Raw genomic sequence first — 17,805 nt, 5'->3', positions numbered from 1 at the left:
CTACTTTAAACAAACAACAAAATACTTCTCAAAACACGGAATTTTTACACAATTTACAAAATTTGACAAAACAACAATAGATATGTTCATCATTTTTCCCTTTCAGCGTTTCTCGATTTTATCTGAATTCGTTGCCATGAGGAAATTATAGATATGACATTATGTGTGAATTGGTTTCTTCAAACTGGTAGCAAATTTCAACATGAGCTGCCTGGAGAAGAGGTAACGTGCTTGATTGTTACGAGGGAGGTCGTAGGTTCGATTCTCATCCTAGGCAGGATTTTTTTCAGGAGTATATCGTTTGGTGTAAAGTTTATCCACCGTGCTAAGAAGTTAACATTGGTCTCTGTATTTCACGAGGTGAAAGGAAATAGTAAGAGAAAGTTATTTCGATGATAGGAGGAACTCACATGCCACGTGGAATGCGCAGAATCAAGTTACATAGAGTTAAGTCTGTAATGGTGGTTTCGAATATTGCAAAGCTAGTGCGGAAAGTTTGTTATATCTGATACTCGTACTTTCTGTTCAAAGAAGACAAACATTTTAGATACAAAGCAGTGAGGAATTAACGATAATTATGAGGTTTTGAATTTTTTGTTTGTCATTCACTATATAAATACTTATTAGTAGTTTCTTATCGAATCGGCCTCCGTCGCAATAACCATTTACTTATGTTAATTGGCGATTTACTATTATTTTTAGACGCATGGTAAGATGGTGGTGAAGGGATTGACAACAGTCATTAAGAAGGAACGGACATAAAATTACAAATCTTAGCAATTTGAACTCATTAAACGCTCTCCTTCGTTACAGTACTGCACTACATCACTACTTAATATCGAAATCAAATAATCAATATTTTAGGTGTCAGTGAAAAACAAACAATAACATAACTTAAATAACATTACATTTTGCATCCTGAATACATATATGTGATGTGTGAATTAATCATGATGTGTGTGTTAACACAACATATGAACAATAACTAAAAAAGAAAAGTTTTAACTTTAAATCCTGGAAATCTCCAACTTCTAAGGGGAAATATGTGCAGAAGGGACGTCCCTCAAGTGTGCATCGGATTCATTTTTTAAATATTCTAATATCAACGGTATCTGTTCAGCAAACAAAAAAAGAAAAAAAAGAAAGAGGAGAGGGTGGGATTTGAACCCGTTACCTTTTACGCTTGATGAAAAGTAAGGATAGCAGCGCCTAACCGACTGCTCTACGTTAACGTAGCGACGTTATACCCTTAAAAACATGTTGACGTTTATGAAGACTCCCACCATCCTGTGTTTCAAGTTCATTTTCTCGACAAGTCGTGCAAAATATATGTTTTTGAGAACTGTATGCAAGGTATTGTAAATAAAATGTCGCATAAACTCCTCACAAATTTGATTCTTTCTGCACAAACGTGATGGCAATTTCCTCCAGGTGGAGAAAAACTCTATTCAGTGTTTCAAACCCCCCAAATTTCAAGTCGAGCAAGCAGAATCGTAAATATCCTTCAAGGTTCTTTTTCCAATTTATTATTTCTGTTTGATTGCGTATTATAATAGCGGTTTATAGTTTCTAAGTTCATGGAAAGTGTTAAATTGAAAACCTATCACCGCAGCGTTTTTCGTCTAGTGGAAGGACTAACTCAAAGTTGGCTACTCTCACCTGGAGCTGAAGTGCAATGTTGCTAAGTTTACGATTTTGGGACTTAGAATTCTTTCGGGGCGGTCAAATAAGATGTTGCGAAGTGTACATTAGTACTCAAAGCACTCAAACACTGTACAAACAAGCTAATGGAAACAACTGAGAAAAACAGACGTATGTGTAATGACCTTCAATTAAGCAAACCGTTAACAGAAAAAAAAACATTTATTTAACTTATAACTTCATGTTATAAAAACTACATGAATGACATTCAACAAAGACAAAACACAATCTATCTCCAACTAGCCTTGTTCACAGTATATCTTCTTAAATCCTTTATCTTTTTCTCAACTTCTATCAATTCTCCCCCTCTAACAAAAAAAAAATCATTCATAGGTCTTGTTACCAAAGGTAAGTTGTAGTCTATCTGGTTCTTTCTTGTATCTACAAGATCTTCGAAATTCTCTGTTCTCTATGTTCCTCGTTTGTGTAGTTACAGCTGCCTCCGGTTCTCCATGGCCTGGTGCTGCCCCTGTATACCTTGGAAACGTCCAAAAATCATCCAACTCCTCTTCTTTCATCTCAACCTCCAATCTCTGACCTTTATAGTTGTTCTTAAGCTTTCCCACTTGATGTCTGTGCACTCTTTTTGTCAATCCATTTCTGAGTTTCACTTCTAAAAGCCTTGCTCCTACTCTCTTAATCACCTGAGCTTTTATAAATTTAGGCACTAAGGATGGATTTTTTTTATCCAAACTAACTCTCCTGATCTAGGCATCCAAGATTCTGTCTCATATTTATTATTGTCTATCTTTTCATCTATTTGGCAATTTGGTAAGTTGAATATACTTCTCGGCTGATAACTCATAACTCTTTCTGCTGGAGACATTCCTAATCGTTGCCACTTCGAAAATCTTAGATAGTATAAGATACTATCTATCATTTTTTCCCAGTCAATTCTACGTCCCTCATTTCTACTTTGAAAATATTTTTTCTTAATAAGCCTTTAACAGTCTGCACCCACCTTTCCACTAAACCATTACTTTCTGGATTCCAAGGCGGTGAATGTACCAATCATATTCCATGCTTTTCACAAAATCTCTCAAATTGATTACTCCTGAAAGGCTGTCCATTATTTGACACAATAACAGAAGGATAACCAAAGATCTGGAAATTTTTTGTTTAAACATTCTATAGTTTCTTCTCCTGTTGTCGATCGCACCTGCCACATTTCTGTACATCTAGAGCAACTAGCAAATTTCCTTCCTCCGTATTCAAAAAAATCAACATGTATTCTCTGAAAAGGAATCTCTGTTTGTTTCCACCCGACATATTTGTTTCTGGATGTATTTCTTTTAAAACTATTGCATTCTACACATTGATTTCCCAATCTGTCGAGATCCTCGTCTATTAAAGACCACCAGTAGAATTCTCTAGCCATCATCTTCATTTTAAGTGTACCTACATGTTCTGCATGTAGCAACTTCAAAACTGTTTCTCTGCATTCTCTCGGAATTATTATGCGTCTTCCCCACATAAGGCATTCTTTATTCTTTGCTATCTCATTCTTCCTTCTGTAATAATGTAAGATCACAGTATTTTGAAACTCTTTTGGAAGTGAATTAGGCCACCCAACATCAACCCATTGCACTTTTTTTTTTTTTGTAAAATGTCATCTTCTTTTGTTTGCTTTACTATGTTATCTAACAGTAGAGATTCCATTTCAAAGGTGTCAATATAATTTAAAGATTCCTCAGCATCACCTGTGTCATCTGCTACATCAACACGTTTTGTGTAAACAATTGTGTATGAGTATTGTGATAATAACAAGGCCCATCTCTGTAAACGTGAACATGCTAACGATATAATTGCTGCTGTCTCGTTAAAAATATATTTTACAGGTAAAGAATCACTATAAACTATGAAATGTTTTCCATACAGATATTTATGATATTTCTTTATACCGGTCACTAAAGCTAACGCTTCCCTTTCAAATTGGCTGTAATTTTTCTCTCTGAAGGCGCTAGTGTCGCCGAAGTGCAGGCAATAGTTCTCAATGCACCCTCAATCTTATTACACAACTGAACCCCAACTCCTACACCACTTCCATCTATAATCAATACAATATCTTAATCTGGATTGTATGGAGTTAATATCTCAGATTTTCGCAATGCTTCTTTGAATTCAAGAAATTCCGCTTTATGTCGATCTGTCCACGACCACACTGCTCCTTTCTTTAGCAATTCATAAAGATGTGTTATCTTCATAGCGAACTTTGGCATGCTTCTATGATAAAATGAAATCATTCCTAAATATGACTTCAACTCTTTAACGTTTGTTGGCTCTGGACAATTCAATATTGCTGCCTTATTCTTGATTAAAGGTTGAAAACCATTACTAGATATCCTGTACAGTGGGATCCATGAGTATTACCATTCAAATTGTCCATCACCATGTTCGTGCACTTTATTTGACCCAATAAGAGCTTCAAGAATTAAAAAAAACTCAAAACAAGCTGTTGACAACTTCTTCACCAGCATACATAAAAATGCATCGCTTAAAAACACACAAGATGTAAGAAAAAAATTAATAAAAATAGTCATGGACAATTTGTAGGGTAATACTCATGGATCCCACTACCCTAAATAGTCTACCTCTTTTTTGAAGAACTGACATTTATCGAGATTAACTTTTATATTGTAATGTGTCAATCTATCCAAAACTAGTTTTGTGTTATTGAAACATTATACTTCTCCACGGCCTGTTATAATCAAATCATCCAGGTATCATTTGGCAAATGTATAATCTAACAGTACTTGATCCATTGTTCTTTGGAAAATCTGTGCACTGCTGCTTCCCCCCCCCCTCGCTGTCATTGCGCAGCAACGGGAAATTGAAAATTAATATATTCCTAAGTAAACCATCAAACTATAAAATAAATAATGAGACTTGTTACGCTACGTATTTCAATACTATTAAGTGCAAAAAGTACAAAAGAAAGATATCTCGCTAGACCACAGTTAAACTTTAAAAAATGCGACACTAATTTTATTGTATTATTATATTTTATGAAAACTCTCTCTCTCTCTCTCTCTCTCTCTCTCTCTCTCTCTCTCTCTCTCTCTCTCTCTCTCTCTCTCTCTCTCTCTCTCTCTCTCAGACGTATCTTAAATGTAACAAATATTAGGAAAGAAACGAAGGTTTGACTTCATATGTTTACCGTTGTAGTTCTGTGATATATGATTGGATTTTTAAAAGAATTACATGTAATATTCTCGGATCTCCCGCCTGGGTGATCTAAGGTCTGAATTCTTTCCTGTGTTGTCCCCGCATAAAGCGGCTTTTGGGTTCACTCAGCCTCAAATTAATGGGTACCTGGGGGCAACCCTGGTAGGTAAAGGCGGCCGGCGAGTAGTGCTGATCACATCCCTCCAAAATAGCCGAGATCGAGAATGTGTGTGGCCCCACATCCCCTAAATGTGCCTTCATGACATGGTGCCATATGCACAGGAAACTTTATCTTTACCTTCGAATGTAATATTATTTTTCGTATAAAGCTATCTTGCATAAAATGGAAACAAGCGTGTTTCAGACATGATTGACCCAAGGTAGTATTTTTATTAGTCTTAATTTCCAAAAAAAAAAATACTTTGTTCTCAACTGGGCACGGTTACCGACAAAGTTAATAAAGTCGAAGTTCTACACTCACATTAGGTGCAAAATCATGACCCTTTCCTTTGGTGTGATTGTTTTATTATAGCCGAAAGCACTTTTAGATCATCTTTTAATTCAGTAGCCTTCATGTGTTAACATTCCGGAAAGGTTTCTACACTTTTCAGACAAAAGATCAGATGGCATGTCTTTATGCTTACTAATATCATAAAAAATTGAAAAACTCACTATGATGTTTAAGCTGCTTAAATCTTTCTCTTAGAGCTAAATTAATCGTCTAGTACCTGGTAAAAAAAATCAATTTTGTACCGTTTTTGTGGATCTTCAACAGTTTCATCATACTGAAACTGCTTCTTCTTTCGATTTCGGCCCTGTACAGTGTTGCCTATCTTTGGATCAAAAAATGTAAAAAGTAAAATGTGGCCGCGATAAATTCGATTTCAATTCTTTCTCATCAACCGGGACTCTCACGTCGCCGCCCCCCGACGCTTCCACGAATGGAGAGAGGGAGGCCCTGCCAGGCTGCCAATTGGCATCTAAGAAATTTTAAATTTTCATCACTCCTGCTTTTTTCAAAACGCTGATATGTTTGCAAGAAATCATCTAACACATTTTAGATTAATGTTTTGAAGGCATTTGCTCATTACATTACGTGGAATAAGAAGTCATACCAGATAGGTTAGGTGGTAGAGATTCCGTGCTCGTAGCGAACGCGTGCTCTCAGCGAACACCAGAAGGAAAGGATTTGCAGGTGCGTGCTGTTAGCGAACACACAAACTTACCCTGTCTTGTTTGTCCTTGAACCTCACCCGCTAAATAAAGGAATGATTATTATTATTATTATAATAACTAGTGAGCAAAGGAATGTAAAGCCACGCAACTGGCTTGCAATACAGTGAGCCTCATGTGCGACCATTTGGACAGTTTTATTATCGCCATTTATTTGAAGGAGCGCATCATAGACCTAGAGAGAGAGAGAGAGAGAGAGAGAGAGAGAGAGAGAGAGAGAGAGAGAGAGAGAGAGAGAGAGAGAGAGAGAGAGAGAGAGAGAGAAGAGAGAGAAAGATGAGAGAGAAAATGGATAGAAAGGGGAAAGAACTCCTTTCTTCCATGGAGGAGGCGGAGAAGGGGGAAAAAACAAGAGAACAAAGTACACCCCTGGCACCCCTAGAGAGAAAGGAATAAAGAGAGAGAGAGAGAGAGAGAGAAAGAAAGAAAGAAAGAAAGCCCCCCCCCCGAGAGGAAGAGGAGGATTTTTTCGTCCTCTCTCTCTCTCCTCTGAAAAAGGGGAGAGGTAGAGAATGGATATCTCTCTCTTTCACTCCCTCCCTCACTCCCTCTCTCCCCCCGAAAGAGAGAGAGAAAAGAAACCGAGAAGAGAAGAGGTAAAAACAGGAGAGATATTCCCCGGCCTAAGCATGGATTGTCTTTTTTTCATTTTCTCTCTCGCAAGAGAAAAATAAGAAGAGAAAGAGAAGCAGAAGAGAGAGAGAGAGAAGAATGTCTGTCTGCTTCTTCCCCTCTTTTTCTGTTTTCTCTCTCTCTAAGCTCCACGCACACACCCCTCCCCCCGGCGGCCTCTCCCACTTGATATCTGAACGGAGAAAAGGCATAGAAGTTGCTTTCCCACCTTGTGGCACTCAGTGGATTGGATTGATTTGTTGTTTTAAGTCCACTTTATGCACAGTAAGGCTAATCGGGACTAGTCCTACAGTTTAAAGTGGGATCCGAACTACTATGTGCCTCCACCGGGTATCGAACCCGGGACGCCTTGATTACAAGGCAACGACCAGAGGCGAAGATATAGTACAAGCAATGCAAGCACTGCTTGCATAATTCGAATATCATTTAATGTACTTAATGTTCTAACCATATTTAGTTTCCATCGCACTCGATTTCGCGAAAAAATGCGGCCGCAAACTCCCCCAGCAGCTCTGTAGCAAGCACCAGCCTCAATGCTTGCAGCCGTTCTGCGGGAAAATAAGGCCTCCGAAGGAGTCACATGGCGAAGCGTGAAATTCTGGTGGAACCCGTCCACAAAGCTTCTACAAAAAGCTGTGCTTTCCGAGCTTGCGTGATTCCCGAAAATAGCCGAGTTCAACCGAAAGCAGAAGGATTCATCTATGGGTACGTTGCCAGCAAAAAACTAGTAACGAATATTTGTCTTCATGAACACGTAAACAAGATCGCAAATATAATAATAATTGTTAGTCATAAAATAACTAAAAGAAGTTATTATCACTGTTCTAAATTCCATATATATCATATTATATTACAAATTATTTTAGATTTCGCGAAATGTAAAACGCGTAAAAAAAGTTGACATTGGGAGTTGGGGCAGTGGAATTTCTGCACCCCCGTGAAGAGTTTTCTCAGGGAGGGAGGGAAGATTGGACGGACCTTCGTCCCGCACCCTGCTTCCTGGTCGGTCCAGCTCAAATTACGCCAGAAGTGTTGACCGCTACCAGTGTTTGCAACTGCCAAATTATTTACGCAGTAATTCAAGTGAGCTCTTTCACAAATTTTACAATCAATAAATTGACTGCTTTTGAATAAAACTTGGGGTGAAAATAAAGCTATCTGAGAAAGAACTATCTACTGATATTTGTACATGGCATAGAAGTAAATCGTATACATTCTGCATATTATGAGCACAAGAATATGTTTTAATGATTGATTTGTTGTTTTAAGTCCACTTTATGCACAGTAAGGCTAATCGGGACTGGACCTACAGTTTAAAATGGGATCTGAAACACTTGTGCCTCCACCGGGTATCGAACCCGGAACCCCTTGATTACAAGGCGACGACACTACCACTGCGCCATCGGGGAGGCCCGAATATGTTTTAAGTTCTATTATTATGACGCAAGTGGTGTTCCCAGGGTCTTTTTACGGTCCACATTTTGTCATCTTTTCCTTCCTTTGACGTTTTTTCTTAGATATACTGGGCCAAAAGGGGGTTATGTCTACCATCCACCCCCCCCCCTTCGCCCCGGGCACGCCATTGAATGACACTTTATTACTTAAATATTAATGTACATACTCGTTCTGCTGAAATGATTCTGATTCCTCCGCGTATTTTTTATCTCCAAACTGATATATCTTTCCTTTGTGACGGATAAAATTAAGGAAATAGGTTGGTATCACTTTCTGTTGTTTCAGAGATTTTCAAATTGATCTTGTGTGGATGCTTGTATTTGCAGTTGTGGAAAGCGCGTGGGATAGTGTGAGTGTTTGTTGCTTCGTGTTTTGTGCTGTGAATTTATCGGAATGAACGCGTATTTAGGAACGGTTGATGTGAAGTGCGGGTGTATTATTGAGCAATTGAAAATTGCTTCGTTTAGCTCGAGAGAGATAAGTGTTAAAATGAAAATCGTGGCAGGGGGTCGACCAACACCAAGAGTTTGAAATTTATTGTGGTGAGTACATCGTCTATGCATGTGTTTCTTTGCTTTGAAATGAATTTTTTATTGTTTGTGTTTAACTTTTTATTTAGTGTTTAAGTTACTCCAATGCGGTTTATAGGGTGCCCAAAAATACTAAATTACATCATGCAGCGTAAAATAAACAAATGATTCCCATTTTATTTTTTATCTAAATCGGTTTGGTCACCGTTTGACCATATTAAATAATAATGAACAAATAAAGGTACTAATAAGTAAGTAAGAAATTCCGTCTCCCTTTAGTCGTATGCGGAAAGTTCGCATATGCAAAACGTTTAATATCATATGAATAACGTTACCTGGATTTTTTTTAAAAAGTAAATGTGACGTTTGCGGATCATATGGTTTATTTTTAGTACAGTCACTTTATTACGATATTTTGACAAATCCAGCGACTGGGTAAATGAGGCTATAAACCTTGAATCTTTCCCCTCGGCATGTCGTTGTACTACATGTTTTGTTGTACTGAAACATTGCTTGCCTCCTTCGTAAGACTACGCTTCGCTACTGGCAACGACGCTATCACTGCGCCATCGGGGAGGCCGTGGCACTCAGTGGTTTTAAAGTGAGACTACTGATATGTTCCTTCAAAACGATGGGTTGGCATATATTAACTTCCAAGTTATATAATATAATATTACAACTAGAGCTCGAATTTTTGGCAAAATACTTATTCGTTTCCGACGCTGGTAGGCAAAAATTGAACACAAAAGTACACCGATCTGAAGGTTCTTAACATTCTGAACAATACTTTATGTTGCCTTTTTTGCCTATTTCACCTTACGCTGCCTTTTTTGCCTCTTTTGTCATTCCGACAAGGCATTATGTTGCCTTTTTGCCTATTTCACCTCACGCTGCCTTTTTGTGCCTCTTTTGTCATTCCGACAAGGCATTTTTTTAAATTATATTTCTCTTCTTCTATTTGATTTCGTTTTTCAATAACCCTTGTTATTCAAATTATTATTTGTAAATATATTTTTAAAGATTTAAGAAGAATTTAAGTCCTTCTCTTCAATTTTTAATGCCTCTTTCTGAAACATCACTGCCTTTTTTTCGACATACACTGCCTTTTTCAATTTTTCGTTGCCTTTTTGCCTGCCATTCTTAATACTTTTCAGTGCCTGAACATCCGGGCTCTAATTATAACTTTCAAGTTTTCAATAGGCTTATTTTTTTCTCCTCTTCAAATTTTGCCGCCCTGAAAATTTGCCGCTCTGGGCAGTGGCACGGTTCGCCCCCCCCCCCCCCCGCCTTCCGCCGGCCCTGTAGAGACCTTTACAACTGTTATAAAATGAAACATTAGCATCCTATGCTACCCACTGATTTCACATTCTCGAAACACTTACATGTGTTATTTCCTCGACGGGTCACAAGCTATTTTCAGAACTCGTTTAGCAATCAGGAGGAGCGACCGAAGAACAACGCAATCCACCCTCAACTTGAGATGCAGTTCATTCGACTTGCAAGATGAACAGCATTTGACTTTCATTACATCCAAAGCAAACCAGTTCCAGACAATGATCAGAACTGGAAGGCTTTGAATGGCACATTTGCACAGAGTAAGAACGAAGTCAAATGTTGATGTTGCCGGGTTTTTTTCTTTTCGTATCTACTTTGGTATAGTTGAAGTCCTGACTCGAACGCCAGTTCATTATATTTGACATAGCTCGAGAGGTCGACCGGACGCGTATTTGGTTTAGAGCCAGCACCTGTTTTTCTGAGAAGCCCTGTTGTCACTTTTACCTGCAGTGCTTAGGCATCCAACACGAACTACGACGACGTTACACTCCATAGTTCTCCGCATTGTATGAAAATAAATAGCACAACACAATAACACAACATAGCAAAGACAACCGCAACCTCACGTTATGAAATCTCGAAAGAATATGATTTGGCAACATCTATTTTACTCCACGTGGACTTGACAAGTACTGTCAGTTCCTAAAACGCACGCTATTGGTGGGAAAGGTTTGAGGGGGGAGGAGTATACTGGGCTCCACGCGAACTTGACATTTGGTTGTCAAAGGGAACTTTCTTTGAAGTAAAGTGGCGTTGGAATATCAGGACTTAAACGTTACGTATCTTTTCTACTTCTTGTTAATCGGGAAGGATGAATGGATGAATGAAGGGTTTCACTACTTCCGTAGTTCTCAACTCTGCTCTCATCAGGAAGAACTGTGGAAAATGGTGCAGGAACTGGACGAAGATGTATGCTCTCTTATGGAGCGGTGAAATTTATGACACAATTATACATACATCCATGCCTCACCCAAGATTCGAACATGGAACTTCTGGTACACAGCGTGTTCAACTGACAACTACGTCACGTCACTGATGTCAGCGATATGAATGTGCATCGCCAGATTTTGTTGTACGAGAGATCAGGACGTTAATACGCCATTTTTCTTGTAGTGGCAACACTGTTGGTATACGCTTGTCAGTTGTCGCTGGGACAAGAGACGATCGGGTCTTGTTTAGTTTTGTACTACGGATCGTGTGTAGGTGTTTGGTGGTGAAGAGTACTGTTGTGTGGTAGCTAGAATACGTTAAAGTGAAGTGTGTATATAATACCGCCCTGAACAATGTTCACGCGTGAAGAGCAGCAAAAATTCATCAAATTTCAGGTTGCACGTGGAAGGAATGCACGGCAAATTTACAAGGGCTTATGAGAGACATGTGGGGACCACGCTTTACCATATCGTACCGTTGCCAGATGCGCCAAGGCATTTGAAAGTGATCGTGAATCAGCTGCGAAAGAACTTGGTAGCGGGCATCCTCGCACGGCAACAGATCTCCAAGATAAAGTAAGATGTCATATAGCACAAGTGGTGCAGAACGTACTGCAACAATGGGGTTGGGAGGTGTTGGAGCACCCACCTTATTCTCCTGACATGATTCCCTGCGACTTTGATTCCCCCCCCCCCCCCCAAGATGAAGGAATCGCTGAGGTGGAAACGCTTTCCAGACGTCCCGAGCGTCATTTCGGCCACAGGGCGGTCTCTGCACAGACTCAGATGTTTGGCAACGTGTTCAGGCAACAGCAGGAGATTACATTGAAAGATTGTAAATGATTCCAGGTATGTATCTTCTTTCATGTACCTTTCTCATACATGTTGCCACTACAAGAAAAATGGCCCTCGTATTATTAGTATTTTTATTTCTTTACTATTTTATGTTTTTATACTCGAATCACCCGATAAATACATGACACAAGTGTTATGCTATATTATATCAGATTGATTGATTTGGTGTTTTAGGTTCACTTTATGCACAAAAAGGCTAATCGGGACTGGACCTACAGTTTAAAGTGGGATCCGAACCACTATGTATATATTATATCAGTTTTCGAACCATTAACATAGTACAGTGGGATCCATGAGTATTACCGTGCAAATTGTCCATGAGTATTTTCATTAATTTTTCTCTTACATCCTGTGTGTTTTTAAGCGATGGATTTTTATGTATGCTGTTGCAGAAGTTGTCAAAAGCTTGTTTTGAGCTTCCCTTTAATTCTTGAAGCTCTTATTGGGTCAAATAAAGTGCACGAACATGGTGGTGGACAATTTGAACGGTAATACTCATGGATCCCACTGTACTATAATATATAAACATCCCCACCTCGAGTGTGGTTTGTTGGTCTACTAGAATAGTAATTAATTAACTTCAATTTATTTCTCTTACGACTACAATAAATGTCATTTACATCTCTCCTTATATCGTTACTACCTTCATAATTACTTGATCAAAACGTCAAACAGGTTTTTCCAGATTTTGACAGTCTTCTGTTTTCAAAACACTACTGCGTATTCTTTTAGCCTATCACTCGGTATCCTACATATCATCATTCAATAAATCACTTACTCAAGCTGCTTTTTTTAAGCAATAAGTATTAACTTAAATTATTCCTGCAGAAACGGTAGTTTTGCGAGCGAAGTTGGCAAGCCAATTTTGAGATCAATTTCTTTTCAAACTGACAATAATATAAATTTAATAAAGTGCGCCAATTATTTCCCTGCGCGCCACGGCGTTTACTCTATTCAGACTTTTTCTCTTTTCAAAGTTCTGCACACTGCGCCGACATCGCTCCTTTGCCCCCTCCAGCTCTCTTGGTTGAAGCGTCATATTTTAGAACCTTTCAGTTATTGTTGGTTAGCAACACTGCTTGACTTACGCGCCCGACTCAGCGTCTGGCAAATAGTGTGGACGTGCGTAAGGAGTATAGACGGTTACACGTGCATAAATATAATAGAATATCACGTACCTGTTTCTGTGCGACCGCGTTATGTAGCTTCTCAGTTCTCTCTATTAACGAAATGGCTGTTCACGTGTAAGCAGTGTCACTGTGTCAGCTACACCTGAAAAGGGCACGCTACTAAAGTCTGATGTTTGTCTGGACGATTCTACAATGCAACGTTCAAGGTCACAGCCGTTAGTTTTCCTGCCTGCAAGATGGGGAAAGCGATAAATGCTTCTTGGAAAAACGGATTTAGATGAAAGGGATTTTGGTGGGGACTGGTTCAACCCTGTGAAATAAAAGTGTCAGTACGCATGTCTTCCAACACTGGCGTACGCAGAGTGAAGGCTCATGGGGCTACATCCCCCTCCTAAATTTTGAGAAAATCAACATTTTCCAATAAAAGCAGTGAAGAACTCGGGGAAAAACCAGAGTGGTAAATGCAAATTCTCCTTAAAATGACCCCCGATTGCCATTTTTGAGAATAGAAAATTCTAAATGTACTAAATATTTTATGGTCTCCACAGAAAGAAACTATGTACACTGGGATCCATCAGTATTAGTGTGCAAATTGTCCATGACTATTTTTATTAATTTTTCTCTCACATTCTATGTTTTTAAGCGAAAGGACGTAGGTGTATTCAAGGGAAAAAAGGTAAAGTGCTCCCCTGTGCATAGCACCACGCCATGAAGGCGTATAGGGGGTGTGGTGGTAACGCCCCACACTTTCTTGATCCGGTCGTGAGTGGGGGTGATGTGATCAGCATCACGCCCCTGACCGCCTTTACCCCCCAGGGTTTCCCCCAGGTACCCATGTCATTCAAGGGAAGGGTTTAGTAAACATTTCCTATTAATTATGTAATAAATAGAGCCCGGAAGTTTAGGCATTTATTTTCGTTAAAATAGGCAGGCAAAAAGGCATTTATAATGTGGAAAATAGGCACTAAAAATGAAAAAAAGGCAAAATAAACCGAAAAAAGGCACATTTGGAAGTCGTTTACTTTTATCTATAATTTCTGGCAAAATCTTAAAATCTACATTGGGAAGAGCATTTCAATTTTCTCCGTCTTGATTGCACATAACTACAAGGTGTTTTTTTAAGTTCTCAACATTCATTGATAGTCGTCTGTTAGAGAGAATGTTTTTCATAATAGAAAATGATCTTTCTACTTCGACAGAAGTTACTGGAGCATACATAAAACAAGCTAATGTAGCTGGACTCATTTTGGTAACAGCACTTTCACCTTTTAGAATATCACAAATGGTTTTCAATTGTTTCAAGTCCTCATTTGCACTCACTACCCGTTTGCACTTTTCCGCAATAGCTGACCCCTTTTCTCCTGGCACTTCCATCATCTGCTGCATAGATTCCTCGTAGATTTTCATGGATGCTATAATTGTAATTGTCTCTGGCAATGCACCATAATGTGCAAAAATAAACTTGAATAGCACAGGAGTTTTTCCACTTCAAGAATTGAAGCCGCTTCATTTTCTGGAAGAGCATCTATCACCTCACTGATTTTTTGAAGGTTGTTAGCATAATATATAGCGCTGATATCCAGGTTTCCCATCTGCTCAAGACTGGTTGCGGAGGTAAACTAAGCTCAGACGCAACTTGCTTAAATTTTCGGGTTCGAGAGGGAGATTTCAGAAATATTTTATTTGTGTTCGAAATCAACCAGTCAATCATGCACAAGGAAATGTTAACCGAAAGGCAATATCCTAACTGAGCATGAAATACATTTTTCTCACACTTTTCTCCTTCAGCAATGTTGAAACATGCATGAGTTCAATATTACTTAAATAAGGCGAAAATTATTCACACAATAAACGGAAGAAAAATAAATGCCAGCAACGTTTTTTGGGAGAAAAATAATTTATATACACATTTTTATAAAAAAATGGTCAAATTTCATTGAAAAAGGCAAAAAAAGGCATTGTAATTAAAAATAGGCAGCGGGGTCTCAAATAGGCAAAATGAAAAGGTTTCCAAAACATTCGAAACAACATAAGAAACGTATATCCGGAAAAAATTTATCAATATATGCAGTAGATAAAAAGAGGCACTTTGCCAAACTTCCGGGCTCTAGTAATAAATAGACCAGAATCAAGAATTGGGACGTTTCAAAAAGGTTTTGAAAAATTATTAGCGATATAACAGTTTCAATAATTTAATCTTATTTTCAATAATTCTCAGTGGTTTATCTGAGCATTTGTATTTGTCTTGTAGATGCTGGCATTTATTGTTCGACTGAAATAACAACTGCACAAGGCATTGGAAATACCTGTGCAATAATGAAACTATGATTTTTCTAGATTAACATTCTAATAATTTAATAAGCTTAGAAATAGAAAAACTACATGTCAAATTGTAGTGTTATGAGTAGGGCCCGGGACTTTATGTTATAACTAGTATTGCCCACGAGACGAGACTTTGGTCTGTCTCGTCCCGTCTCGTGAAAATGCCGTCTCGTCTCGAAAATATACGTTTGTCTCGTCCCGTGTCTCGTCTCGAAGGGTTCTGTCCCGTCTCGTCTCGTCCCGTCTCGTGTCGTCCCGTCTCGTCCCGTCTCGTCCCGTCTCGTCTCGAAGGGTTCTGTCCCGTCTCGTCCCGTCTCGTCCCGTCTCGTCTCGTTTTGTCTCGTCTCGTAAAAGTAATGCAGGATATTATGCCAACAAAAGTTAAAACTGGAAGACATCACAAAATATTATTCCGGAAAGTGGGTAAAACCTTAAAATATTTTGTTCACTGTATAGTGAGAATAAATAAGGTTCGTTAACCATAAGGACATTAACCTAATATATAAAAATGGATGTATGTGTGTGTGTATATATATATTTGTTCGGGCATAACTCTCGAACGCCTGGAGAGATTTCAACCAAACTTGGTACGCGTATCACTTGAAATCTCGAAAGAAATACTGCGGGGGTAAGATAGCCCTGGAGGTGGGGGTGCGGAGGGGGTGACATGTAAAAATAATCGAAAACGACCGATATTAGTGTAGAATCCATAGTTTTTCGGGGTCGCTAAGATGAATAGTGACACTTCCAATGCCGTTCAACTCCAAGTTCATTTTACACTATGATTAGAATTCAATGTTTTCCTGTTTAATAGAAGATTGGGATAAATAAATACCCGAGCAACGACGGGCAATCAGCTAGTATTTAAGATACTGTTTGTTAATTACCAATAGGTAGAGAATGAAATCTACTTTGTTGTTTTTCTGCCTTCAATCAACTCTTTTATCCATCGTACACTAAGGGAGCTTTCAAACCAAAGCAACAAGCGCCAGCCGACAAGCCGCACGGAGAGTTTGCACCGAAGTTACGATCAACACGAGCCCTTTCCGTATATAGGCAAATATTCACCCCATACATGGTATGCACTACCAACTAACAGACCGAGGCTACACTATGCACGAAATTAAGTTTCAGCGATAAAGAACACGAACACCTTGTCATGTTACTTCGGTTCGGGAGGTCACATTTACTGAGTGTTCGATTCCAAGCGGTTGCTTGTCGCTTCTCGCCTGTCGCGTGTCGCTTTGGTCTGCAAGCTCCCTTGAGGTATAATAACAAAAACAGAAGGAAATATTAATCATATTAATCCAGAACCCCCTACAATAGATAAAAATAATAGACCTAATATACCTTTAAATATACCTCATCCCCCATCATCTGAAAAGAATTGAAATGATATACCTCTATAAGATTTACCAACTAAATAATAATTTAATCGAAAACTATAAGCTATTGTTATACCCGTAGAAACTCATAATAAAACAAATATTACTAAATTAAAAGAAGATATACTTAATATTCAATAATACAAAAGAATTAAAATAATCATTACCATGAGTGCGTGTAACTGACACTATAACAGATAGACCAAGAGCCCCTTCACACACACAAAACGAAATAAATAATAAACAAAAATAAGCTTCTTCCTGATTATTAATAAAATAATAAGTTATATATAAATATAAGGATAACACAATAAATTCAAGTCTTAATAGAGTTACTAGTAAGTGCCTACGTTGAGAAATAAAGCATAAAAATCTAGTAAATAAAATAAATAATATAAATAATACTCTTAACATAAGTTTTTATAGTTTAATAAAAACAATGGTCTTGTAAATCATTAATGAATTAATAATTCTAAAAACATCAAGGAAGACATAATTATATCATCACTAGCTCCCAAAGCCAATATTTTTATTAAACTACTCCTTGATATTAAAATACAGTTAATACTAATTACTGTTATATTATTATTAGCACTAATAATATTATATATAAAACATCCGCTATCTATAGGGATTACACTAATTATACAAACTATTACTGCATGCCTAAATGTGTGACACAGGCAACTTCAGTTTATTAGCAAGCATTGACAGTCCGAGACAACATGACGCACGGTATTCTGAAAATGGTCTAATCCGTTCAACACGTAAGCGACAATCGACCCCGAACAGTTTGTTGCGTCGCTTCGGTTGCAAGGTTTCATGTAAGGGAGAGTTCAAACCGAAGCGACACGCGACACACGCTGCTTGGGAACTAGCCCATCAACAGCAGTATTGCACACCGTGGCGGCATGAGACGCCGTTCAAGCCTGCGTTCGATCTGTGGAATCTCCAAGCGACACAAGGGTTTCGCACCGAAGTGACAAGCGACACATTCCTTTAGTCTCTGAGCAGGCTTTCCCCACGCACGCGCTATCAACGGATAGAGGCGACACCATGCACTACATTAGAAAACTGTCAAGTCCGTGCGACACGAAAGCGACTAGCGACACGTCCCGCTCGTCATGTCGCT

The 17,805-nt window shown here is 38.6% G+C and overlaps 1 protein-coding gene across 1 annotated transcript in view; it reads right to left on the bottom strand.

Annotated features, from left to right (window-relative positions):
• The window catches only part of dib (Cytochrome P450 302a1, mitochondrial), a 41,298-nt gene extending 28,154 nt beyond the window's left edge, over positions 1-13,144 (bottom strand). Inside the window, exon 1 of the mRNA XM_083140478.1 lies at positions 13,015-13,144. The gene's annotated coding sequence lies outside the window, so the exon portion shown is untranslated. The remainder of the gene's footprint in view (positions 1-13,014) is intronic.
• Between the last annotated feature and the right edge of the window lie 4,661 nt (positions 13,145-17,805).

Source organism: Lepisma saccharinum, chromosome 18 (assembly GCF_977018435.1).
Source record: "Lepisma saccharinum chromosome 18, izLepSacc3.1, whole genome shotgun sequence".
Taxonomy (NCBI): Eukaryota; Metazoa; Arthropoda; class Insecta; order Zygentoma; family Lepismatidae; genus Lepisma; species Lepisma saccharinum.
Note: the sequence above shows the minus strand (reverse complement) of the source record. Positions and strands in the feature narration are given on the sequence as shown.